Source organism: Coregonus lavaretus (genome assembly GCF_964263955.1).
Source record: "Coregonus lavaretus genome assembly, chromosome: 25".
NCBI classification, from domain to species: domain Eukaryota; kingdom Metazoa; phylum Chordata; class Actinopteri; order Salmoniformes; family Salmonidae; genus Coregonus; species Coregonus lavaretus.
Window position 1 is genome coordinate 17,503,978 of NC_140012.1, and position 11,902 is coordinate 17,515,879.

General features: G+C 45.8%; 1 pseudogene across 1 annotated transcript; it reads left to right on the top strand.

Annotated features, from left to right (window-relative positions):
- The first annotated feature begins 10,454 nt into the window (after positions 1-10,454).
- LOC311100386 (homeobox protein SIX3-like) lies at positions 10,455-11,685 on the top strand (annotated as a pseudogene). The gene is made up of 4 exons: positions 10,455-10,583; positions 10,652-11,023; positions 11,248-11,401; positions 11,553-11,685. The product of its transcript is annotated as a homeobox protein SIX3-like (transcript).
- Positions 11,686-11,902: the final 217 nt, after the last annotated feature.

Genomic DNA, 11,902 nt, shown 5'->3' on the forward strand with positions numbered 1-11,902 from the left:
CTCTTTGCCATGAAAATGAACTTAATCCCCCCCCAAAATGTGCCATCATGTCAGTGATTCTCTCATTAACACAGGTGAGAGTGTTGATGAGGACAAGGCTGGATATCACTCTGTCATGCTGATTGAGTTAGAATAACAGACTGGAAGCTTTAAAAGGAGGGTGGTGCTTGAAATCATTGTTCTTCCTCTGTTAACCATGGTTACCTGCAAGGAAGCACGTGCCGTCATCATTGCTTTGCACAAAAAGGGCTTCACAGGCAAGGATATTGCTGCTAGTAAGATTGCACATAAATCAACCATTTATCGGATCATCAAGAACTTCAAGGAGAGAGGTTCAATTGTTGTGATGAAGGCGTCAGGGCGCCCAAGAAAGTCCAGCAAGTGCCAGGACCGTCTCCTAAAGTTGATTCAGCTGCGGGATCGGGGCACCACCAGTGCAGAGCTTGCTCAGGAATGGCAGCAGGCAGGTGTGAGTGCATCTGCACGCACAGTGAGGCGAAGACTTTTGGAGGATGGCCTGGTGTCAAGAAGGACAGCAAAGAAGCCACTTCTCTCCAGGAAAAACATCAGGGACAGACTGATATTCTGCTAAAGGTACAGGGATTGGCCTGCTGAGGACTGGGGTAAAGTCATTTTCTCTGATGAATCCCCTTTCCAATTGTTTGGGGCATCCGGAAAACACCTTGTCCGGAGAAGACAAGGTGAGCGCTACCATCAGTCCTGTGTCATGCCAACAGTAAAGCATCCTGAGACCATTCATGTGTGGGGTTGCTTCTCAGCCTAGGGAGTGGGCTCACTCACAATTTTGCCTAAGAACACAGCCATGAATAAAGAATGGTACCAACACATCCTCCGAGAGCAACTTCTCCCAACCATCCAAGAACAGTTTGGTGACGACCAATGCCTTTTCCAGCATGATGGAGCACCTTGCCATAAGGCAAAAGTGATAACTAAGTGGCTCGGGGAACAAAACATCAACATTTTGGGTCCATGGCCAGGAAACTCCCCAGGCCTTAATCCCATTGAGAACTTGTGGTCGATCCTCAAGAGGCGGGTGGACAAACAAAACCCCACAAATTCTGACAAACTCCAAGCATTGATTATGCAAGAATGGGCTGCCATCATTCAGGATGTGGCCCAGAAGTTAATTGACAGCATGCCAGGGCGGATTGCAGAGGTCTTGAAAAAGAAGGGTCAACACTGCAAATATTGACTCTTTGCATAAACTTAATGTAATTGTCAATAAAAGCCTTTGACACTTATGGAATGCTTGTAATTATACTTCAGTATACAATAGTAACATCTGACAAAAATATCTCATAACACTGAAGCAGTGAACTTTGTGAAGACCAATACTTGTGTCATTCTCAAAACTTTTGACCACGACTGTACACTGGCAAGGCAAGACAGTGAACTTGGGACTTGTATTCCTTGAAGCCTGAGAGACCCCATCATAACAAAATGTTATCATTCAGTATACCAATACCAGAGATTTGTCTCTACCATTCATTCTAACTACTGTCTGTGAGTTTGTTATAGGTGAAGTTATAATGTTCTTTCAATAATGTAATTGTCTAACAGTCAAGGATGAGGTCAGAGTATATTATACTGCTCCAAATGGCACCTCCCGTAATATAATAATATGCCATTTAGCAGACGCTTTAATCCAAAGCGATTTACAGTCATGCGTGCATACATTTTTGTGTATGGGTGGTCCCGGGGATTGAACCCACTACCTTGGCGTTACAAGCGCCGTGCTCTACCAGTTGAGCTACAGAGGACCACTATAAAGGCATTTCTTTGTAATAGCCTTTATAGTTGACGTGTTCATGTGAAATAACTATTCAAGGCAGCTGCAGTGCAGAACCTTTGCTCTATAAACGTAATTAATCTACACTGAACAAAAATATCAATGCAACATGTGAAGTGTTGGTCCCATGTTTCATGAGCTGAAATAAAAGATCCCAGAAATGTTCCATACTCACAAAAAGCTACATTTTTCTCAGATTTTGTGCACAAATTTGTTTACATCCCTGTTAGTGAGCATTTCTCCTTTGCCAAGATCATCCATCCACCTGACAGGTGTGGCATATCAAGAAGCTGATTAAACAGCATGATCATTACACAGGTGCACCTTGTGCTGGAGACAAAAGGCCACACTAAAATGTGCAGTTTTGTCACACAACACAATGCCACAGATGTCTCAAGTTTTGAGGGAGCGTGCAATTGGCATGCTGACTGCAGGAATGTCCACCAGAGCTGTTGCCAGATAATTGAATGTTCATGTCTCTACCATAAGACGCCTCCAACGTCGTTTTAGAGAATTTGGTAGTACATCCAACCGGCCTCACAACCGCAGACCACGTGTATGGTGCAGTGTGAGCAAGCGTTATGCTGATATCAACGTTGTGAACAGAGTGCCCCATGGTGGAGGTGGGGTTATGGTATCGGCAGGCATAAGCTACGGACAACAATTGCATTTTATCGATGGCAGTTTGAATGCACAGAGACACCGTGACGAGATCCTGAGGGCCATTGTCATGCCATTCATCTGCCGCCATCACCTCATGTTTCAGCATGATAATGCACGGCCCCATGTCACAAGGATCTGTACACAATTCCTGGAAGCTGAAAATGTCACAATTCCTCCATAGCCTGCATACTAACCAGACATGTCACCCATTGAGCATGTTTGGGATGCTCTGGATCAACGTACACTGCTCAAAAAATAAAGGGAACACTTAAACAACACAATGTAACTCCAAGTCAATCACACTTCTGTGAAATCAAACTGTCCACTTAGGAAGCAACACTGATTGACAATACATTTCACATGCTGTTGTGCAAATGGAATAGACAACAGGTGGAAATTATAGGCAATTAGCAAGACACCCCCAATAAAGAAGTGGTTCTGCAGGTGGTGACCACAGACCACTTCTCAGTTCCTATGCTTCCTGGTTGATGTTTTGGTCACTTTTGAATGCTGGCGGTGCTTTCACTCTAGTGGTAGCATGAGACGGAGTCTACAACCCACACAAGTGGCTCAGGTAGTGCAGCTCATCCAGGATGGCACATCAATGCGAGCTGTGGCAAGAAGGTTTGCTGTGTCTGTCAGCGTAGTGTCCAGAGCATGGAGGCGCTACCAGGAGACAGGCCAGTACATCAGGAGACGTGGAGGAGGCCGTAGGAGGGCAACAACCCAGCAGCAGGACCGCTACCTCCGCCTTTGTGCAAGGAGGAGCAGGAGGAGCACTGCCAGAGCCCTGCAAAATGACCTCCAGCAGGCCACAAATGTGCATGTGTCTGCTCAAACGGTCAGAAACAGACTCCATGAGGGTGGTATGAGGGCCCGACGTCCACAGGTGGGGGTTGTGCTTACAGCCCAACACCGTGCAGGACGTTTGGCATTTGCCAGAGAACACCAAGATTGGCAAATTCGCCACTGGCCCCTGTGCTCTTCCCAGATGAAAGCAGGTTCACACTGAGCACATGTGAGAGACGTGACAGAGTCTGGAGACGCCGTGGAGAGCGTTCTGCTGCCTGCAACATCCTCCAGCATGACCGGTTTGACGGTGGGTCAGTCATGGTGTGGGGTGGCATTTCTTTGGGGGCCGCACAGCCCTCAATGTGCTCGCCAGAGGTAGCCTGACTGCTATTAGGTACCGAGATGAGATCCTCAGACCCCTTGTGAGACCATATGCTGGTGCGGTTGGCCCTGGGTTCCTCCTAATGCAAGACAATGCTAGACCTCATGTGGCTGGAGTGTGTCAGCAGTTCCTGCAAGAGGAAGGCATTGATGCTATGGACTGGCCCGCCCGTTCCCCAGACCTGAATCCAATTGAACACATCTGGGACATCATGTCTCGCTCCATCCACCAATGCCACGTTGCACCACAGACTGTCCAGGAGTTGGCGGTTGCTTTAGTCCAGGTCTAGGAGGAGATCCCTCACCGCCACCTCATCAGGAGCATGCCCAGGCATTGTAGGGAGGTCATACAGGCACGTGGAGGCCACACACACTACTGAGCCTCATTTTGACTTGTTTTAAGGACATTACATCAAAATTGGATCAGCCTGTAGTGTGGTTTTCCACTTTAATTTTGAGGGTGACTCCAAATCCAGACCTCCATGGGTTGATAAATTTGATTTCCATTGATCATTTTTGTGTGATTTTGTTGTCAGCACATTCAACTATGTAAAGAAAAAAGTATTTAATAAGATTATTTCATTCATTCAGATCTAGGATGTGCTATTTTAGTGTTCCCTTTATTTTTTTGAGCAGTGTATATGACAGCACATTCGCAAAGCCATTGAAGAGGAGTGGGACAACATTCCACAGGCCACAATCAACAGCCTGATCAACTCTATGCAAAGGAGATGTGTCGCGCTGCATGAGGCAAATGGTGGCAGATACTGACTGGTTTTCTGATCCTGCCCCTACCATTTTATAAAGGTATCTGTGACCCACAGATGCATGTCTGTATTCCCAGTCATGTGAAATCCATAGATTAGGGCTTAATTAATTTATTTCAGTTGACTGATTTCCTTATATGAACTGTAACTCAGTAAAATCTTTTAAATTGTTGCATGTTTTGTTTATATTTTTGTTCAGTATACAGTGAGGGAAAAAAGTATTTGATCCCCTGCTGATTTTGTACGTTTGCCCACTGACAAAGAAATGATCTGTCTATAATTTTAATGGTAGGTTTATTTGAACAGTGAGAGACAGAATAACAACAAAATAATCCAGAAAAACGCATGTCAAAAATGTTATGAATTGATTTGCATTTTAATGAGGGAAATAAGTATTTGACCCCCCTCTCAGTCAGAAAGATTTCTGGCTCCCAGGTGTCTTTTATACAGGTAACAAACTGAGATTAGGAGCACACTCTTAAAGGGAGTGCTCCTAATCTCAGTTTGTTACCTGTATAAAAGACACCTGTCCACAGAAGCAATCAATCAATCAGATTCCAAACTCTACACCATGGCCAAGACCAAAGAGCTCTCCAAGGATGTCAGGGACAAGATTGTAGACCTACACAAGGCTGGAATGGGCTACAAGACCATCGCCAAGCAGCTTGGTGAGAAGGTGACAACAGTTGGTGCGATTATTCGCAAATGGAAGAAACACAAAAGAACTGTCAATCTCCCTTCGGCCTGGGGCTCCATGTTAGATCTCACCTCGTGGAGTTGCAATGATCATGAGAACGGTGAGGAATCAACCCAGAACTACACGGGAGGATCTTGTCAATGATCTCAAGGCAGCTGGGACCATAGTCACCAAGAAAACAATTGGTAACACACTACGCCGTCAAGGACTGAAATCCTGCAGCGCCCGCAAGGTCCCCCTGCTCAAGAAAGCACATATACAGGCCCGTCTGAAGTTTGCCAATGAACATCTGAATGATTCAGAGGAGAACTGGGTGAAAGTGTTGTGGTCAGATGAGACCAAAATCGAGCTTTTTGGCATCAACTCAACTCGCCGTGTTTGGAGGAGGAGGAATGCTGCCTATGACTCCAAGAACACCATCCCCATCGTCAAACATGGAGGTGGAAACATTATGCTTTGGGGGTGGTTTTTCTGCTAAGGGGACAGGACAACTTCACCGCATCAAAGGGACGATGGACGGGGCTATGTACCGTCAAATCTTGGGTGAGAACCTCCTTGCCTCAGCCAGGGCATTGAAAATGGGTCGTGGATGGGTATTCCAGCATGACAATGACCCAAAACTCACGGCCAAGGCAACAAAGGAGTGGCTCAAGAAGAAGCACATTAAGGTCCTGGAGTGGCCTAGCCAGTCTCCAGACCTTAATCCCATAGAAAATCTGTGGAGGGAGCTGAAGGTTTGAGTTGCCAAACGTCAGCCTCGAAACCTTAATGACTTGGAGAAGATCTGCAAAGAGGAGTGGGACAAAATCCCTCCTGAGATGTGTGCAAACCTGGTGGCCAACTACAAGAAACGTCTGACCTCTGTGATTGCCAACAAGGGTTTTGCCACCAAGTACTAAGTCATGTTTTGCAGAGGGGTCAAATACTTATTTCCTTCATTAAAATGCAAATCAATTTATAACATTTTTGACATGCATTCTTCTGGATTTTTTTGTTGTTATTCTGTCTCTCACTGTTCAAATAAACCTACCATTAAAATTATAGACTGATCATGTCTTTGTCAGTGGGTAAACGTACAAAATCAGCAGGGGATCAATTACTTTTTCCCCTCACTGTACATGTAAAAGCTGGATAGTACCCAGGGGCTGCTTAATAGATGACCCATTTAAAGGATGTCAGAAGATTGTCAAAGACTCCAGTCATCCAGGTTATAGACTGTTCTCTTCTAATACCACACAGCAAGCGGTACCAGAGCGCCAAGACTAGGTCCAAAAGGCTCCTTAACAGCTTCTACCCCCAAGCTATAAGACTGCTGAACAATTAATCAAATGGCCACCCGGACTATTTACATTGACCCCCCCCCCCCCCCCATTGTTGGTTAAGGGCTTGTAAGTAAGCATTTCACGGTAAGGTCTACACCTGTTGTATTCGGTGCATGTGACAAATCAAATTTGCCTTGATTTGATTTAGGCATTTCATTATCCAGTCCTTTGGAATATTGGCAATCAGTTCAAAAGTTATCATGTCTAGAATATGAAAGGAATATTCCTTGTGTAAAGGAGGCCACACTGCTTGCTTAGCGAGTACCTCTTCCTCCTGATTCAGATCAATAGCGAGGCTGGAACCCAGGACCTCAGCCTCGCTAACATAGGTGAATCTCCTCAACCTCCTGAAGCGTCTTATCCCAGTCGTGCCACCGAAAAGCTAGCTATTCGGCAGCATAAGTCGAGAGTTTCACAGATCCCCATCTGCTACATTCACCCCCCAAACTCACTCCACAGCAATCCCAGGGTTGAACTGAGCACAACTGCAGATCCGGGTAACGGCACCATTGCAAAGGGCGTCACGCTGCTTGCTTTGCAAATACCACTGCCTCCTAATTCGGCTCATACCGAGGCTCGAACCCAGGACATCAGCCTTGCTAACACACGTGACTGCCCTAATGAAGCACCTTACCCAGTTGCACCACTGAAATGCTCCTCAATTGCCTGCTCTGGCAGAGGATGCTCAGATGTATCCTACCACGGAAGAGTTTTGAAATCCGCAACCCCTCTGAAACAGCTGTTTGATATGATACTTATCCCTTCATCTATAAAATGTTTAGCACAACTAGCTACATACTGTATCTTCTTACCACTTTACACATGTTTTTTTGGATTCCACTTCTGTAAATGTCCTTTGCCTGATGACGTTATAGTGGAGAAGGAGAGTCTAATTTCTTACAAGCGCATTTGTTTACATGTTCCCTCCCCTCCTCTCCACAATTACCTTTGACCTGTATGTATGTGTCTTTCGGAGGGGTTGGGTTAAAAGTGGAAGTCAAATTTCGGTTGGACATTGTGTGAAATTGACCAATAAGGTGATCTTAATCTTAACCTTTGACCTTTTTCAAAAGGACGCGAGGAGTGGACGCAAGGAATCGAGGAAATCCAATTGAGATTCTCCATTCACATTAAAGAATTCAGAAGACACCTGATGTAATCATCTTTATTATCATCAACTTTTTCTGTATAAACTGTAACCTTTTTTTTAACACACTCTTCTCTTCTCATCCTCATGTCAGATAAGATGATGCCGACAGAGATGGACGTCATCTTTCTTGCTCCAACCCGACTATTTTATGAGTTTTTTCCCCATGTTTATCCTTACTTTTTTGCACAGAAAGCTCAAACCATTATCACCTATGACCGGCAAGTACTTTTGTACTACGAAACTACAGCTACTGACCTCGACTTCAACCTTGATTTCAGCTCCTACTTCAAGTCCAACTCAGCTGTTCCCTTGTTTACATCGTACCCTACTCCATTGTTCGGGAACCCAAGCACCGCAAGCAAAGATGTGGAAGGAGGACTGGAGTCCTTGTTAGACTCAGACGCAGAGAAAATATTCCGGCACTCTACTCCATTTTATTGTCAAATGTCCGGTCACTTGAGAACAAGATGGATGAACTCCATTAGAGAGTTTCCTACCAACGGGATGTGAAAAACTGTAATATTCTATGTTTTTCAGAAACTTGTCTGACAGACGATATGGACATACAACTCAAGGTTGTGCCAGGACAACAAATTTCCCTCAATGTCAGCAAGACAAAGGAGCTGATCGTGGAATACAGGAAATGGAGGGGCGAGCACGCCCCCATCCACATCGACAGCACTGTAGTGGAGCAGGTCGGGAGCTTCAAGTTCCTTTGTGACCACATCACTAAGGACTTAATATGGTCCTCTCACACCAGCTCTGTCCTGAAGAAGGCGTGGCAGCGCCTCTTCCCCCTCAGGAGGTTGAAAATATTTGTCATGGCCCCTCATATCCTCAAACAGTTCTACAGCTGCACCATTGAGAGCATATTGACTGGCTGCATCACCGCTTGGTATGGCAACTGCACCACCCTCAATCGCAAGGCACTGCAGAGGGTGGTGCATCACTGGGGCCGAGCTCCCTGCCATCCAGGACCTCTATACCAGGCGGTGTCAGAAGAAGGCCCGGAAAATTGTCCAAGACCCCATCCACTCAAGCCATAGACTGTACACTCTTCTACCGCACGGCAAGCGGTACCGGAGCGCCAAGTCTGGGACCAAAAGGCACCTGTACAGCTTCTACCCCCAAGCCATAAGCCCAGGCCTCGAATTTCCCGGCAGCATGGCCGTCGATGCCCCCTTGTGTGGCCGTAATACTCCCTAGAAAAGTAAGCATGCTAGATCCCAAATTAATACAACCACTATCAAAAATGAGGCTGATGCAACAGATCAGAATGTTTAGATTAAAATGTTGATAAACTGTTAGGCTATTTCTTCACATTAAGTACAGCATGCACACGTGGCAGTAAGCCGAATGTTCAAAAATGCAAAACACCGTTCTCAAAAGTGCACCGCAAATGCGAGTGGGTTCATATGACAACGATTGAAATATCTTTTAGAAATGTTGAAAGAGGTAAGATCTAAAGACGCAACAACGAGCATGGGTTGTTAATATGACTAGGATTGTGTCTTTGGCTGCTGGACACCGAAAGAAAGTTGAGAACATGAGAGAAATTCTGGTTTCAATGGCATATGTGGAAGTGTTTATAAGAGAATCCCCTTAACAGTCCTATGGTTGGAACACGATAAGACATGCCTCATAAAATGACAAAAACGTCCAGGTTTAAAACAATTATGTTTATTGTTCAATAGTTTCAAAATGTTGACTGCCTTGACTCAGATTGCAAGGTGGGTGGCCTTTCTCACTGGCCTTTCTCTCCTATTTGAACAAACAGTGCCTTAAGAACAGTGCCTCAAGTATGTTGACAGAATCAAGCCTTTAGATGTTAATATTAATAATGATCCTACATTATATTTGTCAAACATGACTGGCGTTTAACCTATACTGTATATATGTAGGCCTAATTAAAAATTGAATTAAAGTTTGGCTACATTTTCAGGCGCCTCCCTCATCTTAGCATTGGTCTGGACATGACATGCTGTAGCTAATATGCATAGGCTATCACCTACGCAAATTGTTTATGTACATTTACATACACTAATGTTTTTCTTAACAGAATAGCTAGTGTTTTTCCGTTTTTAAATCAATTTCATTGGCTATTTTGGTTAATGGCCTTTGTCCCCTAGAAGATGGCCTGGGTGCCCTGGCAGATTGGGCACCTCTTGAAGGCCAAAAATCTATGTATGCACACTCACTGGGACTCTGTCCACACACTCACACATACTTACACTCCAACACACACAAATTACACACACACATGCATATTTACCACACACATACACACACTATCCCCATAGCTGCTACTACTCTGTTTACTATCTATACTGATTGCCTAGTCACCTTTACCCCTACCTACATGTACATATTACCTGAAATACCTCGTACACCTGCACATTGACTTGGTACCGGTAGTCCTTGTATATAGCCTGGTTATTTTAATTGATTGTGTTACTGTTTTCTATTTTAATTTGCAAATTGTCTTACTTTTTAACTCTGCGTTGTTGGGAAGGGGCTAATAAGTAAGCATTTCACGGTAAAGGTTACACCTGTTGTGTTCGGTGCATGTGACAAATAAGTGTAAGACACATCACAGTCTGTACGTGCATAAAGTCTGGGAAAGGAGCCGGGAGGTAGGAGAGGAGAGGAGAGGAGAGGGTCTGACGCCTGCTACGCTGTGATTGGCATCGCTGCTTTCATAGCCCCGCCCCCTCCAGCAGGACACCAAATGGAGATGCAGACCTAGGGTCCCACCCTGCCCTTCACTAGGGTCCCACTCTGCCCTTCAGGTGAGCTAGAGAAAGACTCCACCAGACCAGCGAGCTCATAACAGACAACTGTCTTTTTCTTCTCTCTTCTCTTCGTTGACCCGATGGTGTTCAGGTCGCCGCTCGAGCTCTTTCACGCCCATCTCTTCCTGCCCGGCACGCTCTTACCGGAGGAGCCTACCACGTGTGCACCTGCCTCTGCTCTCCCGGGGCTCCGCTTCTACGCAGCGCAGGTTTGTGTTTGTTTATTTGTGTTGTGTGTCTTACTTTTGGAGATGATAGTTGTTGTTGTTGTTGTCAGGTGGCCAGTGTGTGTGAGACTCTGGAGGAGATCGGGGACGTCGAGCGGCTTGCGCGGTTCCTGTGGTCCCTGCAGGTGGTCCCAGGTGGCGCGTGCTCCATCGCCGAGCATGAATCAGTCCGGAGGGCGCATGCTGTGGTCGCCTTTCACACCGGGAACTACCGCGAGCTCTATTGCATCCTGGAGAAACACAGCTTTACGCACTGCGCCTCGCAAGGTAAGCTACAGGCCATGTTGCTCGAGGCGCACAACGGGGAGGCTGAGAGGCTGCGCGGGCGGTCGCAGGGACCGCTGGACAAGTACCGTGTAAGGAAGAAGATCCCGTTACCAAGAACGATCTGGGATGGCGAGAGGAAGACACACTGCTTCAAGGTCTGTTTGTTTTATTGGTGATTATTGGTATTTAATATGCACTAGCCTATGGCTCTTCAGGAGGTGTAATTATATACCTTAATTGTTATGGATACATTTCATTTCAATGTATCTACCTGTTGTTTGAATTACTTGAAGCGCAACGTTCTTTATTTTCTCATAAATAACCTACAGTTTATGATGATGATGGTGACGATGATCGTGATGATGATGATGATTCCCAGGAGCGGACGCGGGGCCTGCTGAGGGAATGGTACCTCCAGGACCCCTACCCAGACCCCGCGATGAAACGGGAGCTGGCGCGCGCCATCGGGCTCACTCCAACTCAGGTCGGAAACTGGTCGGAGACAGAGAGACCACGGCCGCCAACAAGAACAGGTCATTGTCATTAATAAAGTAAATAAACGTGATTTAATCTCAGTTTAGTGCAGACGGGCTGAGGCTAACCCACAACTTACGTTCAGAAGATCTGGGTGGTGAACTGGTGATATTATAATAAAACAAGTTTATATATATATATATTTCCCAGGCTCGCGCACCACGGGATGCAACCAGGCGTCATGCGCGTTCTGGCCGGGACAGAATACACCCCCACCTGCAGCGCGTGCAGTCCGGAGATGCACCTCTCGGTAATGGACAGCGACCATGAATTTGACATCTGAAACTCTGCTCACTGGGATACAAGCTAATAAGGAAGCGGGGTATCAAGGAGAATAGCCTACCAGAGAGATAGGCCTACGTTGTTTTAAATTAATATTTTATTTCACCTGGCCACGTTTGCGTCAGGACGCACGAAGTTGCATCTCCAACAGCATGCAATGGATATCTTTCTTTTTGTTATGTTATGAGAGTTTGCTGTCTGAAATAGGCCTACATGAT